This window comes from Vanessa tameamea, chromosome 7, assembly GCF_037043105.1.
Source record: "Vanessa tameamea isolate UH-Manoa-2023 chromosome 7, ilVanTame1 primary haplotype, whole genome shotgun sequence".
Lineage (NCBI taxonomy): Eukaryota > Metazoa > Arthropoda > Insecta > Lepidoptera > Nymphalidae > Vanessa > Vanessa tameamea.
In genome coordinates this window covers 6,362,406-6,382,310 of record NC_087315.1, presented here as the reverse complement: position 1 = coordinate 6,382,310, position 19,905 = coordinate 6,362,406, and the positions used below count along the sequence as shown (strand labels likewise).

The 19,905-nt window shown below is 30.4% G+C and overlaps 1 protein-coding gene and 1 non-coding gene across 4 annotated transcripts in view; both read left to right on the top strand.

The window, feature by feature from the left end:
* The first annotated feature begins 5,226 nt into the window (after positions 1-5,226).
* LOC113401353 (sushi, von Willebrand factor type A, EGF and pentraxin domain-containing protein 1) overlaps positions 5,227-19,905 on the top strand; it is a 62,316-nt gene continuing 47,637 nt past the window's right edge. For 2 of the 3 annotated variants that reach the window (XM_026641234.2, XM_026641231.2), the window contains exon 1: positions 5,228-5,425. The gene's annotated coding sequence lies outside the window, so the exon portion shown is untranslated. Of the gene's footprint in view, positions 5,426-19,905 lie in introns of all 3 variants that reach the window. The other variant, XM_026641232.2, reaches the window with a different exon arrangement.
* Positions 8,689-8,761, top strand: Trnar-acg (transfer RNA arginine (anticodon ACG)). Its single transcript has one exon. It is a non-coding gene; the product is annotated as a tRNA-Arg (tRNA).

Genomic DNA, 19,905 nt, shown 5'->3' with positions numbered 1-19,905 from the left:
ACCTGATTACTCAATTTTTTATCTCAATTCTACATGGGTTTGAAACGTTTGTGAAATGTAGATTATAAAAGCATATGTAAACAAACAATCACCATTTTATAGTGTGAAATAGCTACAACAACAACATTCTCTTAATCATTCCACTTCTCGTAACGCTTTATCATCGTGGTGCTTTCCTCCGTAATTCACTTAGTTCTACAACACAAATTACGATGTCATCTAATGTTTTACCATACAAAGAGCAGCATACACTACCCAAAAGATTTAAGTAATAATAACTATAATCAATCTATCCACACATCAATATACAATACTACAAAAAATATTTATAATGTCCCATAATTAGTAAAACTAACAAAGAAGCTATATAATTTATAATGACAGAAATAATTCCTTTACAAAAGCCACCTTAGAATTGTCGTCACTGTAAGGAATTCTGTAAACTCATTAGCATTTTACTCCTAAGTGAGATAAGGATAAAAAGCAAAAAAAACCGCTTCAACGGAGAAAAAAGAAATACGAAGTAAATATTCAGTTCCGATAATAATAGATTCCAGTGAACATGCCTTCGTTCCTTTAAATTTGCTGAGAATTTCTCAGTTATGTTCGATACGTTTTTCTTTTGTATTTTGACAATCAACAACCAACCGACTGCCGGTGCCCTGAGGTTAAACTCTGTTACCTATGAAAGCAATTTAAAGAAATATTTCCTTGTTTTGTAAATATTTAGTTTCGTAAACAAAAACAGGATTCAGTATAATATTCGCATTTTTTCTAATCTCTGAAGTGCCTGAGGAATGAAGGTTTTAATTTTATAAAGCCCTGTATAATAAACACTGCATTATATACGATATACGAAATATAGATATTATATGATCTATAAATATAATAAAAGTAAAATAAGAATGTCTTTATAAATAGCTATAAACTAATGCCCGACCGAACCATCGGCTACGGCTTCGGTTTCGACCTTGACCACTTCTTGGGAAGTTTTAGTCGAAGCCGAAGATTTCTAGTAAGTATCGAATTTGAACGAACTATTACGATTTACATACGATTACAGAATAAGGAAATTATATACGATAGGAAATTTAAAAAAAGTTATCTCATTGAAAAGTTCTCGAGGAAGCTATATGTAGAAATATTCTGAACTTAACTTCAGTTAAAGTGATCTTATGATAAGTTAAATGATTGTAACTTGTTATTGGTAAAACACTGAATATTTATAACATTATACCTGTTTATTACTCTGATTTTTAATTTACAAAAATGTCCATTTTATTGAATAAAGTTTAGAAACAATCTGAATTAAATATTTTCTCCTCAAAATTCACACTAATTGAGAAAATTTTAAATTCACTGCAATTGTTAAATTACTTTTATTATTTTTATACGTATCGAGATGACCATCTCGTTGTTTATATACAGTCAATAGGAACCTAAAAAAATATCCTTATTCAACTCTTAGTCAATCATGAACTGAATTACTTAACATTGTTAAACCTTCGGCTTCAGTTAAGGCTAAAGATTGCAGTGATAGCCGATTAATTGCATTCGGCTCCGGCCTGAAAACGACCTTCGGTCGGACACTACTATTAACTAACCTAAATTACGCGACACGTTAAGTTACGTTTTTAAAATATCTAACCATTATTTTAAAAATCTGTCTGCATTAAAATACTAGCTACATAATTTCAGCAATTTTGGGTAAAATTTTGAATGATTGAAATACTTCATTATACTTTCTTTATTTTAAAATAAGAGCCTAATTATCACTAACTTTTAAGATTCGATATCATAGAACCTTTGACAATATTTCATCTTTTTAGGATCAGAGATTTGGTCTGTTTTTAATCTTAGTTTGATCCTATCATAACAGATGTATTTATATTGGTAAATAATTAAATTAAAAAATAAATATAAATGCTTGAATATTTGTTTTAAAGGAATGATTTGAAATTCTCCATAACAAGCGAAAACGCAGGCGAGTAAAGCAGCATAAGCTAGTTGTAGCTGCGTATAACATTCTAAATCCAAATCACGGGTTCTAATTGGAAGTCATTTCTTAATTTAAAACACTTCGCAATTCAAAAATAAATCTGAATTAATAGCAATAAAAATTTCAACGAATCGATCAAAACAATACCGATTAAAAAATAAAATCTACGACTTTTCACTTACGTTGATTGTAAAGTTAAGCTCATAACAAATCAAAAAGTTTGAAATTTGTCAAAACGATCCTCCAAAGAATTGAACGGGTTAAACTTCCTAGAATTTGCATGATTTTATTCCTTTTACGTTGTGATTCTGTTAAGAGTATTACCAAACGCTTGTTTGACTGCTTGATTGCTTGCTTTCCGTTTGTACAAAGCGATAGGTCTTACGCTGTACGATTTTAGACAATGCACATTGTGATGTGATATTTATAGATAGCAGGATATGAAATACCTCTAAAGTTAACACCGATATATCGATTTCAGTAATATGAAAAAAAATATATACTATTCTTCGTGCCATACAGGGACCTTGGTCAATAAGGAAATTACTAAGGATATTAACAGCATCTAATTCTGTTAGGATAGATCAACTTGAAACTGAATTTACGAAACAGTTCGTGTACATATAGAAAAAGCGTATTTAAGCGTTTCTGGATATTTTACGCCTAAGGAGGGAAATGCACACCAATATCGTATACGAGGAGGTCTTAAATTTACGTAATATTTTAAGTTAATTTGTAAATATATTCATATTCTACGCGAGCGAAGCCGCTGGTGACAGCTACTAAATTATAAGTGTCAATTTTATCAATAACAAAATTGCTAAAATTTTTACTATATTTTAACTATTTGAAATATACATTTTAACCGTTAGCTAAGCTAAAAATATATAATAAAATGGTTTCCCAATTTAATTGAAATCTAAATAAATGAATCGTGTTAACAATTATAACTGTCATATTGTAATTAAATACATTTTATTCGTTGTTAATTAAATTCTTAAATGATTTGTTTCTTACTCTTATAACAACGAATATCTGAATTTAGTTTTAATTATTAAAATTGGCATAAAAGACGAACTGCAGTTTACTAGGTTCCTAGGTGTATACATAAGCATCTTTACATACGTATATATATGTATGTTAATAGATGCAGGACTGATAAGGACACGCAGACATCTTTTAAAAACGAGATATAAAATTCAAATAAAACTATATGAAATAAAAAAGGAGTTATAACATAATTAACTAGTTCTCGCAAAATGCTTTTCTGCATTTAAGTGTCTCGGTCTGAAGACATCTTGGAGTGATCGTTGTGCAGTTCTCATCAACAAATCGTCTACCACCTCTTTGGTCACTAATTCGATGCAGCGTTATCCAATAATCTGCCATGAACCTACAGTACAGAAAAATATTTATAAACACATATATTTATTATAGATAATTGAATTTATAAAGACAGCCATATAAATATCAATCTGTCTAGTTACATTCAATAATGTATTCAGCTATATAATATGTTTGAATAACGTTCACTATGAAAGGGCGCGGACCGACAATTTTCTCTCAGACTACGTAATGAAATATACATACATACGATACAGACTATAGCCATCCTCCAATTAGAAGATAGAGTATTATAACGGTACCATAATAATCGAATTCGAAGTTTTGTGTGAATCCGGAAAAATAAAACAAACAAACAAAAGAATATTAGTATGACGTATGATTCATAACTGAGCTAAGATACAAAAATAGGGTTCACTTGAATCTGGCAGCGCTTTGGAAATTACTAAGTAGCTCATACAGAACATTATCTTCTTCTTTTGGGTTTTTTTGTTTTTGAAGCTAGATATCATTACTTAGAGGTTCACATAGATTATTTAAAAGACAAAGAAGTTGCAAATTCAAATGATCCATTCAATCATTATCCAAAGATCCATTGATCGATGAGTCGTAGTCGTTGAAATTGTAAAGTGAAGTTTCCTTTACATTGTTGTTTGTTAAACGAAACTTCGTTGTCACTGTGACCCAGAGCCTGACGTCACCAGCCTTGAGAGAAAGTGCCGCATACTTGTAGAGCCCAATTTTGTGTTGGTAATTACTACTCACATCGAAAGTTATTCATTCAAAGAATGCATTATTATAACTTTATTTATAAATTTAATTATAAGATGTTTCATACCTACATGTCATTAACGTAATATAATCGAAAATAATCCTATTCTTCGGACATTATATATATTCGCGGGTTAACGGACTATCACCCCAAAATTCCACCTACGTAATTTGTGTTAATACGTCATTCTGTACGTAGATATTGTGAAGGAAAATGATAGAAGGAAATCTACATGACTGTTTCAAATGAAATTCTACCAAATGTATTTGACCCGTAGTGAATCAGGATTGTAGTATAAGCTCGAAATCCCTCTCCTTACCACGAGAGTTGCTACATATAAAGCTAACTACTTCTGTTCTTCGTGGTTCTATGTTATTATGTTCTAAATTATACGTATGAGTCATGTAACTAACCTATTTAGAATTTACTTTGTAGAAGTATTCTTATATGAAATAGATTTATTACACCAATTTTATAGTGATTTCGAATAATGTATGTACCTTTTAAAATCTAAAAATCGATTGAAGAAGGAAACAAAGAAATATAGCTCCACGTGTTAATTTAATAACAGTATTTATTAATTACATAGTAGTTAGATCGTTTCAATTTGCAGACGAAAAATAAAAAATAAATGCCGCCGAATTGAAAAGATTTTGTTTGCGTGGTTATACAGATAGTGTGCAGTGATTGAGATAAACTAAGGATATCGGCAATGGAAGTTACCGAAAAAATTGTAAAACCTAAGAAAATTTGTCAGGTTTCAAAATAATATTTCCGATGGAATATCCCATCGGTTGCACGACTAGTCATAAAGAAATTTCGTCGAAAGGAATTCCCGATGCAGTTTTAATGAGATTTAATTTAGCCGATATTTTAATGAAGATAACTACAAAATCTCTTGTCTTATGTTGTAAAATGTAAATTGTGTGGGGGCAGAACAAGTCATCTGCAGACCAAAACAAATTTAATTTTTACAATATTGTTTATATAATATAACAATATTAAAAAATAATAATACTGAACCTCAACGGTATACGATCTTGCGTACACATACAGATACTAAAACTTGCAGTAGTGTGCCTTGCCATGACGATAGTCTCATTCTTACCTGCGCGTGCGCGTGTCGTCTCAAAGAAAGCCTCAGTTCTGACCTGGCGGCCGTCGAGACCGCACCGGCCTGCCGACAATGCGGCAGACTTTGTGACTCTAGTGTGGTGAGTGTGTTATAGCACAGTGTCCGTGCGTTAACCCCAACCCCTGATAGTGTAAACCGGATTTTATATTTGGAACGCCCCGCGGCGTGCAAAAAGGTTTGTATTTTTGAATGTATTTTGTAGTTTAGACTTAGTGCGCGCTCAACCGAGTGTTAATTTAAGGTAATGTGAAAGTTTCAACGATCGATCGCCGAGTTCGAGGAGTCAGTAGTGTTGACATACTTTTGGTTCAGGTGTGGTGTAAGCAGGTGGGCGCGCCGCTTCGTCAGACCGACCAAAATTCCAATCTCGTGAGATAGCTTTCGGATGGTTGAACAACTTTCTTTCAATAATTTTATTGCAAATATAATTTATGTCTGTTTTAATTATAATTGTTTATATTTTATAACACGCTTTTTCAATGCAATATCAGAAATATTAATTAAAATGTTTGCGCCAACGTCATGATAGGGAAGACATCAACGCGCATAAGTTTCACGTTCTTAATGTATTCTGATGATATCATGAAGTACAAAAAGTTAACGTTCAACAAAAGGCGGACTTCCTGTTAAATGTGTCGTAAAATGTTGAATTATAACATTAAAATATATATATGTCTGAGATATTTTTGTTGTTAGTCGGTTTGTTATCAGTTTTTATTGTAGGAAAGCGACTACACAAACAATGCCACGACTCGTGATCGGTAAACGAGGACAGTGGAGTGCATGTTGCGTTGAGACGTAACCGGTTGTATCCTGGCGGCTTTATCTGTACGGACTTCATAAAAATCGTCTTCACTCTCCGATTTTCAATTTCACAACGAATCTGACTTATGTCCTTTTAAATGTTATGAATTTTATCTCTACGATGAAACTATCAGGAAAATTCCAAAATGATATAAAAATGGTTTCCGTATTTCTACTATAATATTACAACTATAAACGTTGACAAACATCGTTGTTTATGATAAATTGTCAAAAGTCAATAAACTCAAATTACGGTTAACCTGAGTACATAAGTAGTAAATATTAAATACGATACAAACACTAAGACACATCCAAGTCCCCAGAATGGCTTAACAACAGGCGACCAGTCGTGCGGATCGCGAGTAGCCCGCTAATTACGTTATATTGCTCCATCGTGGCCGCATTATTCTCCAACACACGTTATTTATTCAAAGCTTTACATTTCTAGCCTTCCTAGACTTTGATGGTACTTTATTCAATCATCATTAACTTTTAAATAGCTCTCAGCTTTAGAATGCTAAGTTAAATATTCGTAATTCCCGCTTGGAAGGTTTTGCGCGATAGATACTTAAGTTCATGAATTGTTTACTCTGTTCAGTTATTATATAATCACAAAAGTATAAATATTTTCTTTAAAAAATTATAATATCTAAACAAAATTCATCCTACTGAAACGTCCGAAGCTCTTACAAAAACAAATTAAAAACATTACTAATCTGGAAGCATGGGTTAAGTGGATTTAAGCAACGTGCAGCAACGGTATTCGTTTTTTACATAGCTGCCTTTTGTCTACAATTTAGTGTACTCGAAAATCCAGAATAGTTTTTAACCAGACTTCTTTGTTTAAATATAAGTCTTGCTAATGAGTTGCACAGATTTTGTAACTTTTTAATTACATTTCTTTTTCTTATTTATAATTTTTTTTATTACGTTAATTTCTTAATTAATTCATCAACGTAACGAAAAAAATGATGAAAATATATAAAATTTTAAATTAACATGGTTATTTTTATTACTAACATTATCTAAAACGGGATATTTACCATGTTATTTTACATGGTAAATATCCCGTTTTAGATAATGTTAATAAAATATATAAAATATTTAATCTAAATATATGTATTTTTCTTTAAACTAAATGAAGTCAAATTGACTTAAAATTATAACAAAAATATATACAAAACAGATATAATTCTAAATAAATATTGAATATTAAAGATCGGTGAGATGGAAACGAAATCTTCTTATAAACCTTTGCTTCACAAAGTAAAGGGCCGGTATAAATATTTTCGAATAATTTTGTAAATTAATCCCTTGTGATGAAGGTAAATCCCCTACCATAAAAAAGCGTCACTTCCCTTTTACTCGAGCGTTGTAATTGTACGTTTGCTTTCCCTATTATCTCGAAAAATATATTGCTAATTGGAATTTTCACTTGTTTATGTAAAGCTCGTATCATCATATTATGTTAAATTTAAAATTCTGAAGTTATAAAATTTTAAATTCTAAATCCTTTATCAATATATATTGATAACTGTAGTATTTACAAGCGTTCACATCTACAGTAATATTCAAATAATATAAAACTTTAATTAAAGCTACCTACATATCTTTCATTTCGTAACAGTCATTGTTTCAAAATTGTTTATTCAATAAGAAACATTAATCTTTATTTCAACCGCATCAAGAATTTCAAAGTCGACAAAGTTAATTCCTGTAGGAGTTTACAGACAGAATAATTAGGTTGGCTGAATTGGAAACCTAAGCCTTACGTTACGGTTCCCGCAAAACCTTGTTCCGGAACACATCTTCCATGAGAGCTCTTTTTTATCGTCGCTTTTAATAGCACCGCTAATTATTTCACTTCGTCGACAATGTGAACTTAAAAGTAAAATTTTCTTAAATACATTCTATTGTAAGATACATATGAATAGACGTTTTAAGAGCTCGTTATGATTATTAAAATAGTTAAATAGGATAAAAATGAAAACAAAAGAAAGGAAAGTTAAAAAAAATAATTAATGGTTTTATTCAAATTGAAGAATCGTCATCTGATTAATAGTTGTCAAATTTATAAAATGTTTTTTTGTCAATTAATAAGTTTTACTGACTTCACTGATGACCGTTCAAGTTCGATTTGTGTTTAAACTAACAAACTATCAAATGAGAATAAGACAAGCATATATGTATATAAAAGTGTTCTAACACAACTACACATGCGTCCGTTACATTCATTCATACAAACGTAAACTCTAACATTAAAATACTTCAAAGTTTAAACTGACCCGTACGTTACGTCTCTACCCAGTTACAAAATTATAGAATGTCAATAATTCGTGATTACGAGGTTTGTTTTGCTTATATAATAGTGTGAATACCGCAAAATGAAACATCTGTCGAAGATGTGCTTGCCAACGGTTACAAATCCGTTACCGCGAAGGAGGTCATGCGCCCGCGCCGCGCCGTCGTAGTCGTCGCGTGCGCACTTTCGACGAGTATTAGCTAGCGCTTGCTGAAATAGTGATTATAATTGCAGTCACACGTATACGAAGTAGGCAATAAGGCTATTGTTATATTTGATATATATTTATATTTAAGCTCGAACTAATCAGCTTTTTGAAATATTTCATTGGTGGTCCTGTGGCGCAACGGATAACGCGTCTGACTACGGATCAGAAGATTCCAGGTTCGAATCCTGGCAGGATCGAAATATTTTTTTTTATATAAATTTTATTACATAAGAAGAAAACTTTCTTGTATTTTTTACGTCAGTACAAAATTAATCGCACGACATAAATTTCTAAAAGGAAGAACACACAAACACATGCTAGACGATGAAAGATAAAACGCGGATTTATGTCTTTTTTCCAAATACTCTCAGCTATTATTTTCAAATTGCACCAATTAATAAACGAACATGCGACACGTATAAAAGCAAAAATTGATCATTCTTCATACACTTTTTGAAGCGCAAAGTGCACAAATGAATAATCTCGGTGATTTTCAAGTCTGTCAACTAGGGCGATTTCTAATCTTACATATGCACTCTATGACAACGCACTAAGATTCAAATTCGATTGTGAACAAATACTGTGCGGTTATACGGAGGCATCTAAACTATCTGGCACGGCATAAATTTTCTTGTCTAACTGGTTTCTTGAATACCTATTTAAATTTTTAACGCAGAATTTGTAAAATTTAAAGATTTATATTTATCTAGCTAGAAATAACTAGATGCTTAAGGAATGTAACTTATGATTATCATATACGGTTTTACATTGACACAGTATGGTTTCAAATGACATATAATTATTCATAAAAATCCCGTTTTTATTGTAATATGCATGCAAAAATAAAATCAATAACGTTCCTATTTCAAAATCATATGAATGACGTTTAATGATCATTAAGATCATGTTATTCAGTAAAAAACGCCTGTTTTACACGAATGGTAAGAATAGAATAATTTAAATATTCTTTACGAAACATTAATCCGTTATACTTTTACGTTTCTGTTTTATATCAGATTGTATTAGACATAAAACGTTTTCAATTACCCATTGACAATCACGAACGAACCACGTGAATATATTTTATTACCGCTATTACTTTTATTGGTAAATGTGTCGAAATTATAAATCGCTTAATATCGCATTTGCTAAGCGTAAACGATTAATCGAATTGTATATTTCGATTAATAAATTAATTACTTTTATTGATTAAATAAATATAAGTCTTTATAGAATCGATTTTACTAAAGTTACGTAGAGAATACCTTCAGAAAATAACTAAGTATTATTTAAAGTTATTTTATGAATCATTCCCTAAAAACAATATTTTTTGCTACGAAACTCTGTACTGTAGTACGAAAACGTACCATGGACATCACCAATGTCCATGGTACGTTTTCCTGTGAACCAACTCTTCACCTACATACCTTCATTTACATTCGTGCCAACATACGCATTTAGGCACAGCTAAGGAATCTCTCTATAACGGTCAGTCAGGTTATACTAATCGTGTCACAGATCTAAATAACGTTGAATTAACATCTTTTACAACCTTTATTTAATTAATAAATTTTCAATTAGTTTATTTTTATTATAACATAAGATTTTTTGTAGATTTTAATCGTTGTTTGTAAAAACGACGCTTTATTTTATCCAAATTATAAATAGATATAGACTTTCATTTAATTTATTACTTCCTATTTCGAATTTTTTAATCGCCCCGAATGTTCTGATAATCTAAATTTTTACATTTTTCAAATCGCTCGATTTCGAATCTGTTTTTATAAAATGATTCTATGTGTACGTATGTGCCTGGTTTTATTCGTTTCGAAACTGCTTTAAAGAAATTAATAACATAAAAATACTGATTGATTGATGGGCTTTCAATAAAAATATCATAATACGGATAAAATAAACACAAACAATGCACAAATTCCAAAAGAATTCACATATCTACTAACTCATGAAAAAAACATATGACTGACATACAAATGAAATTTTGCACAGAGATTTTTTTTCGAGTGCAGGAAGTATTATTGTATTGGGAAAGAGTTTTTCAAAATTAATCTCTTATTACACATTAACATTAACACTTTAACAGTCTGTAAATTTCCCACTGCTGGGCTAAGGCCTCCTCTCCCTTTGAGGAGCGGGTATGGAGCTTATTCCACCACGCTGCTCCAATGTGGGTTGGTGGAATACACATGTGGCAGAATTTCATTGAAGTTAGACACATGCAGGTTTCCTTACGATGTTTACCTGCACCGCCGAACACGAGATGAATTATAAACACAAATTAAGCACATGAAAATTCAGTGGTGCTTGCCTGGGTTTGAACTCGAAATCATCGGTTAAGATGCACGCGTTCTAACCACTGGACCACCACGGCCTCTCTTATAAAATTAATTTAAATGGGGAATAAAAGTTTGAGTGAAAATTTGTCACTTGTGATAGCAATATGAAAATAATTATTAAAACATGTGTCAATAAGGTTAAAACGGACTACTCGAAACTTATAAGACACAAATGTGTTAATCAAAGTTGTAGAGTTTTGTATAATATTTTACAGTACTATTACTTGGAATTAAAATGCATAGCATTAGTCATATTATCAGTCAGATTAGTCAGCAGATTAAACGATTTTTAATAACTACTTAATAACGTTTCAATGACAAATTAGATTATAAAGTAATTTCAAATTATTTACTTGAAACTGCTATAAATATTTTAGAATAACGTCACGTGAAACAAACAATCATATCAAATTTATTTATTTAAAATTATCATGATAATACTGTCTTAATAAGGGCAAAACCAAGATGGTCCAGTGGTTAAGCATAAATATTATCTAATGAGATTGTGGGTTCAAACCCGGATATGCACAACAAAGTTTAGTTAGTCCTCAATACGTTTTTAAATTCATCTCTTGGTCGACGTTAAAGGAAATTATCGTGAGGAAGCTAACCTGCACTGAATCAGCAGTGAAAAAGCATTAAACTAACCTTTCAAGAAGTGAGGAGGCTTTTGGTCGGTATTACAAGGAACTTAATTTTTTTAATTATAATAATATGTATGTCACGTTACCACGCTAATTCTATCCAAAAAAATATTTAAAAATGAAACCTAGTCGAAGCGTAACTAGTTTTTCTTTGATCCAAATACAGTGTAGGAAGTATATTCATTTCTGTCAAGTTTTTATCAACTATAATATGTCTGGTTCAGTCACTAGTCCTCCCCTTCACTCGAGTGACCTTGCCTCCACGCAAGGCTTGCTGTCGTTCACCTCGGAAGAATGCGACCAATAATACAGCTCGATGACAATATATATATATAAACTAAACTATACAAGTAAGTTGAGGCAGATGTAGTCGAAACGATCGGTTAACATCTTTTTTACAACCTGTAGTACTGGTGTGTCTTTAAACGATATCGTTATATGAAAAACGAATCACAAAGAAAATCATATATCTCAAACGGTATCTCAATAATGAGGAGAAATCTTACGAAGAAAGTTTTACTCGTATGCATAATATAAACATTAGTATCAAATAATTTTAGACGACTTTATTGTTATCTTTTGAATATTACATTAGGATCTTATTTTATAATAACACTATAGTTAGAGACTTCATGATACGCATACATTTGTATTATAATTGTATTGTATTATTTCAATATGAGTCGACCTCTAGCTTCGCCTGGAATGCGGTGCCATATTGCTAAATGAACCGCCTCTACTGAATAACAAATCACTAATAAAGCTACTTCTACTTGTTCCTTCAATTAATTGAGAAGCAAGATACACGTTTGATTTAAATTTGGTTCGGTATTAGATATTTTTGATAATTATTAATGATTAAACATGCATTAAATAATATTGAGAAACGAAATATGTTTGATGTTACCTACTGGATATCGTCGTTGTCATTATAAATAAATTTGATGAACCTGTTCCGTTCGGTATAATATGTATCAAATACGAAAACATGCTTTATATGGATTCATATTTGAATAAAAATAAATTAATTTTAATTACTTTAAATGTCACCTTCGAATATAGAGATATTTTAACGTTTAAGTTTTAAACTAAATACATAATTATTTATCTATCTCTTTTTATACTTGCATAGTGAGCTGGAATAAATATCTTCAACACAACTTCAACGACAAGCTTGCCTTTAATACTAAATTCTTTCGACTTTTAATATGTAATTTATTAATAGTACCAAATAAATAAATACATTGTAATACGTACTTACGTACTTTTAAAATTAATTAGTATTATATTTCTAAGATGAAAGCATTACGCCTCCGAACTGAACACAAAGGGTTACAACATTGCTTACACGCAAACAAGCTGGTTTTCATTGTGTACAATATACATAACAATAATCGACACTGTCTAATCACCGACCTCAAGGCGTTATTGCACAAAGTTATTCTAAACCTTACCCACACAGACTCGCACCTCGCACACCGCTTACCGAAACCGCATGATTGGGATTTGCGGATATCGATATAAATTATCTGTTTATTTTCGATTACACAGCAAAGGCAATCATTTCTGTATACATTATTTATATTTCAATCAATATTATTTTTATATATTTTATATTTACGAAGAACAGAATAGACTTTTATCGTTATCGTAATGCAATCGTTTTCTTTTCAAAGAAATCTAGGCCAAGAATAATAGTAACACAACAGTTACAATAAAAACTATCAATTTAATCACGTAATATTTATAAAAAAAACGTAAATGACATAAGCGACACAACCCTATTATTTATATTAGCAGATAACTGATTTCTAAAAGGAAGTTTATACAAATATTCTCACGTATGTAATAGATGGAACCTGCGACTAGAGAGTACGTGACGTTCATCTTACATACGTGTTGTGCTCACAATACTCATTCTATTTTCAAATATCAACATAATTTTATTCTCTTTATTAGAATGTTATTCAGTATATATTTGTTTTTTTTTTATTTTCAAAATAATCAGCTTTTTGTGTATATCTTAATAATAAATTAGTTAAAACAATTTCAATTAGTATGAATCTCATTTGTTATGAATGATATTAAATTAAAAAATATATATTTTTTTACGGCAAGACTGAGATGTATATGTAGTAGATAATAATTAAAAATAATATTCATAAATAAAATGCCATTATAAACATAGAATGAAGATTTACAGATTTATTTAATTTTTTCATTTAATATAATTTTTAATATAACAAATATAAAAAGATTGCAATCGTATGTTGAAATAGAAATTAAATTAAATTACTGAAAGACTTACTAAGAGATGGCTAAAATATCTCATGAACCACTTCAAAGCCTAGCACGCTATCAAAAGCAATTCGAACCCTCTTATTATAAGGTTGCTTCGCTGGTCGCTAATAATTTAATCTACTTTATTAACTGCTATCTTATCAGATTAAACAGAGTTGACTTAATTTGAAAATTATATAAAATTTCCCTATCGCTTAGATATCTAGACACTGTACATTATTCGTATTGCTTACATATCTACCAAACAATTTATTGATTTAAAATTTACACATTTCATTGCGTCATGTTATCGGCATGAAGGCATGTAAAAATTTAAGCCAAATCTGAGCCTTGAGATAGATGTTCTAAAGACATGTTTATTATTCCTGTTTCGTCCGTAAGCTATTGTCAGATAGTGGACAGAATAATAAATCTTTGGACGAAGCAATACATTAAAACCGAACATCATATCGCCACTTTCTAGTGCTGAGGTTGAAAATTATTTCTCTCGAGAAATGTTTTATAATAATATTATCTGTTGGGCTATTCATAACTGAATAAACCGACATTTTATTAAAGAGATTTTTAAATAAATACTTACTACGAATTCATAAAAACCCTCCGGAATGAAATGTTTTTATACTGAATTTCATCTGTCGCTTTCATTAGCTATAAGGCTGTATATCCCGAGGTTCAATCCCCAGGCTGTTTCTTTAGACTCCCAGTAAAGCTAGCAGAGAAACAAGTAAAGCCTAAATCCTGCGCTTGAACACTATTCGGTTGTGTCCGATTTCCCGTCCTATTGGAGAATAATTGTGAAGGAATAGTGAGTGCACTTGTTTATTTTATTATTTTACCTAAATGTGTAATTTTGTATGAAATCATTTAAATAAAATATGGATAATTATGATTGTACATGTAAACACATATACTATACAGAGGAAAATGTTTAAGGAACCTAGTCACAAAACTAATATTGAGGATTTCGAGCGCCCTTGATAGAGACCAAGGTTATTAAAAGAAACCTCTAAGAAGAGGTAGACACTAAGATTATGATGTTGTTATCATATAAAAAGGATGAATCAGCATGTGTGACTGCAGGCACAAAGGACAAATGTCTTCGATTTTATGGTTCGCAGAGCTCTGAAAAATTAAAAACACGTAATAAATCTTTACCACTAATTCTATGTCAACTTATACGGAAATTAATATGACTTAGAAATTTCTTGTGATTGTACGAAAAAACAAAAAGCTGTCCTGAGAATTATTAAACACATCACAAGTTAACTCTCCCGCCTACAAGTAAAGTAATATTTAAAAAGGTCATAATTTTAAAATTGTACAAGGTATATAAGTTTTATTAAATCAACAAAACGACGATGATGGTGTGAGTGCTATGAAGCAAAATCACAAAGCGTGACCTTTAGCGTGGGACGCGCGACATCTTGCCATTTGATAGTGACCCCTTCAAACCAGATTTCATTTACGTAAATCTAGTCATATTCATGAACTATTTATATTCCTGGAGGGGTACGTATTCTTATATATTTAATATATTATAGATGTATACATAAACTAAATTGTTACCATATATTTTTTAAAGAATTATACATATATATTAATATATATTTTAAATTGTGTTCTTTGCTTTGTCTGAGTCAGCTCATGATAAATTCTTGTGTCTAAAAGTAGGTATTAAAATAATACAAAGTAACAGTACAAAATAATAAGTAGGTATAAGTCAATTTAAATTATAAATTTCAGTCGATATTATTTTTCTGCTCTGACACATATTGTTTTATTACGAGTACGAAACTTAAATGTTTATTCAAAAAATATCGCACATCTTCACGCGATCGCCACCTTGACCTTTTTAACTTTACTGAGAGGTTGCAGATTCTAGCCATACCGGTTGAGCCGTTTGAATATAACGAATTTTATATTATTATACTTTGTTCATCAAAAAGATTGATAGGAAACGATAATTTATTCGAAATATATGTTTAATGTTTGAAAGTTAATCATTAAACGTCAAATTTTATCAAAGGGTGATGTATCAAAGATAAAATTTATTAGGGGAAAGCTCTAATGATTAATACTTTACCCTTACCGAGTTCCTATTATAAGAGCAAACAACGATTCAAAGTTAGAATTATTATTGAGAATTCCTTTATAATTATTAAATTTACCTTTATAAAATATCATTGCTCACCATACTGGATATAGAATTACCGAGCTTATACTGAAGAGAATAAGAGTAGATTTCCTATACATAATACCTGACCACATAATACTAACGTTATATATAAATAAGATTGGTATGTGAAAAACCAGGCTCTTAAAGGACAAAGTGTGAGTCAGTTCAGTTGCGTCATTAATGTTTATTTATATTACTTTGAATATATTATTATCAAATTAAATATACTAGTGAAATATACTGCAGTGTGCGAGTGAGAAATCGATATTTACAATCGATATTTAAAAAAGATGTTTTCACAAAATTGTTCGTGCCTTAATCGGATTTTATTGTTGATTATAATAGTGTCGCGTTCTGTGATCAAATGTTGCGTATTACCAATAACTGAAATAAAGAGAGAAAAGTAAATACAATTTTTTAACACAATACATAAATATGTATGTGATATGTATGTAAGCAGTATGTTTTCGATTAATAAATATAATAATATGTAAATGAATAAAATAATGAATAATTACTCATCATAATATAACAACGACAATATGTTATACACCTAATTTAAAAATGACAATAAACTACTTGATCTTAAACTAAACTATATTATTACATAAAAAAGTCATTACAATTATATTTCTCAGTTTAAAAAGGCGATAACATAAAGAAGTAAAACATTTATTTTATCAAATGATAAATAAAAAGAAATTAAAACTGTTCGTCAAAGCTTCGTGCAACGTCAACTGGCTGCGAAAATTCGTAACTACAAAGTATACAGTGAAGGTACTGAACAATGCTATTGTCAACAAAACCAAAGCTAGTGGACGACAGCGACGACCGAAATTAAACACAAAAGTACGCTAAACGTAAAAGTAAAGATATCTCGCTTCACAAAACACGAACCATCGTTTTGGGGCGTCGGTCTCGTTAGTCCCATTCAACCAGTATCCGCGGACTTTAGAAAGGCCTTTTTGTTACTCATTCTTCTGTTGCTTTTATTAACGCCTCGCTCGTCCATCGGTGTAGCTTTTAAATAGTATGCACTGTTTTTCTGCAATGCCTAATGAATGCCGTATTCATGCAAAGCGAAATAAAGACGCGACAGAATTGTTAATTGGCTAAATAACACACTCGAAAAGTTAGCTTACGGATGAAACGAAATATCAAAAGGATTATAGAATACCAACTACTCAGTTTAATAATATATAAATTAAATTAAATTTACGTAGGTATTGATATTTCGTTGAATAGAACGTTGGCTTTAGAAGATCATAAATGCGAAACAGGTTTGCCTTCACGAAAGGTTGGAGATACCTACGTGTTCAAGAATAGAATTTTAAACCGCTAACCTGAAGTATGCAACCTTCGTTTATCTTTTCATATGACTATTTCATGTTTTGCTGTTTTATCAAATTCATAAATAAAATTAATAATAGCATTACTATTTTAAGCGACGTATTAAAGCATTTCAAAGGTATATTAATTACAAAAATATGTGCTCGTTCATTCAAGGATGTCGGATATAAGGCTTCGGTGACTCATCGGTCAAGTCGAGCAAGTAATTTTTTTTTATTCGGCTATTATAATACAACACTAAACGAGGGAATTCCACGCCGGTACCGTAAATAATGAATACTTTTAAAATATCAGGTAACAAAAATTATTATTACGATTTAGTTGGGAAGTCTTTCTGAGTAACCTGGATGTTATCTTTTGTGTACAAAAGTTACAATATTTCACTGCTTTCGTTTCCTCTGCTAAATATATTTATTCTGTTTCACAGTCTTTATATTTATAACTTATTAATAAACTTTCAATCATAACAATCTTATAAATTAAATAAAAAATTGACATAGTAATCATTTCAATTTAATGGTTTGAAATTAGTAATATTTAATAAAATCCTTTACATATTTATAAAAACATTTAATCTGCGCTTACAGTTCAGTGTGAATTCATACTTAAGTCACTACCTATTGTAACGTGAGTAATAATCTTAGTATTTCCTTTAAATTTGAATAGTTAATAATATTGTTAAGAATAATCACGAATAATAAAACTCCTACTTAAAAAGACTTTTATTATTAATATGTTAATTCAAAATTAGTCTTGATTAAACTCAGTGTTTTAAAAAAATGATTCAAGTACATATGTATAATAATAATTTAAAAAACATGCATTCCTTTTTTATGAGTTATGTTAGATATATTATTAAGATATTACTTAACTTCAATACCTCTTTCTTACTATAACTTTTACGATATTGCTTAATATTATAATTTAATGTTAACAATTTTATATCTTTCATAGCAACACTTTTATAAGGAAACCGTGCCATAACATCGGAAACGTTTAGTGTCATTCAACCTGCGACAGTGGGTACGTTTTCACTTTTACCATAAAAATATAATTCCGCAGTGCGCCTTGAACAGCAGGAAAATAAGAGGTGAAGTAAAAACGCTTACATCAACGTTAGAATAACGCGGATGTTAACGCCACACTTAAGTGCTTTTCATACGAGAGCAAAAAAGTAACACTAATAAACCGAGTATTATTTTAATGGCACTCTTGACTCAAGTAATCCATTCTGTAATTTAATACTCATATATTTTTATTCATTAAATGTAATCATAATGAAATAATATGGGTGCAGGTAACGGCGTCTTCATTATGCTGTTACTACAGAAGTTATTATTACAAATATAAATAACGTTTTATATGAAAATTATACTACGAAAGCGTTTGACCCGATACTTCAGGGTAAGAAACCCGTTAATACGATCCTATTTCTATGACTGTTAACCGATTGGTCGATTGTTATTAATGTCATGTTCGCCAGCGGCGAGAACTAAATGCGTAAACCAAGTAACGGTGTTAGTTCAACGAACGGAAAGTGGTACTAATAATAATATCACCACCTGCCATACTCGAGGAAGCCAGATCGCATTCGTGGCTTGCACATATGTTGTCCTTTTATAAAGCAGGAAGAGAGGAAGCGAAAACCATATAAAGAATATCTAATTCGTTACGTTCTACTGTTGTTTCAATTCAAACCATTAATTTTATACGTATAAACTTTAGTTATTTTTATTTATCTAAAAAAATACGTAATAGCGTAAAGAAATGAAATATGAAACACAAAATAAAAGTAAAACTACATTTTCTGACCGCAAAATTCGTTTCATACGTGAGTAAATGGATTTCTGTGTCTCATACGAGCACCGCATTCGAGTAAAACGAAACTGTTTATTATTATCAGCGTCATACTTTTCCAACAAATGACTTTTTTGTAACTTTTACCTTTTTTTTTTAATTACGAAAGATATATAAGTCGTCAATTGTTGAAACATACTTAAACAAAACTTTCGATTACACATATTGCGTTAGTACAATTTTACTAACGAGCACAATATGATATTGTACAATTAACTCGTATTATATCAATAAAGACGCATTTAAACTTTAAATACTTTTGCTAAAAGCAAGCTTATACAACCGGCTACTGACTGTTGACTTCCCATTTTCTAACGAGATTTTTTGCCTCTTAGCTGACAAGTCTCTTAAGAATTGACCTTCTTTAAAAATTCTAGATTCATTGGAAACATACTATTAACATTTAAGTAATGTGTCATGTTTATTGATATTTTATATTACAGTGTTCATTTAAAATTACAAAAGCTATAAACGTAATCATGTGTCTGATCATTGAAGTGTATTTTTATTTTAAAAACAAATGTTTGGAACAATAATATTTTTTTTTTTTACTTATTATTTGTTCAACCTAATCGCGTGTTCTGTTTATCCGGCTTTAAAGATAAAATAAAATAACGTAAGGCATGTAACAATAGATAATAATTGCCGATCTCGAAGGC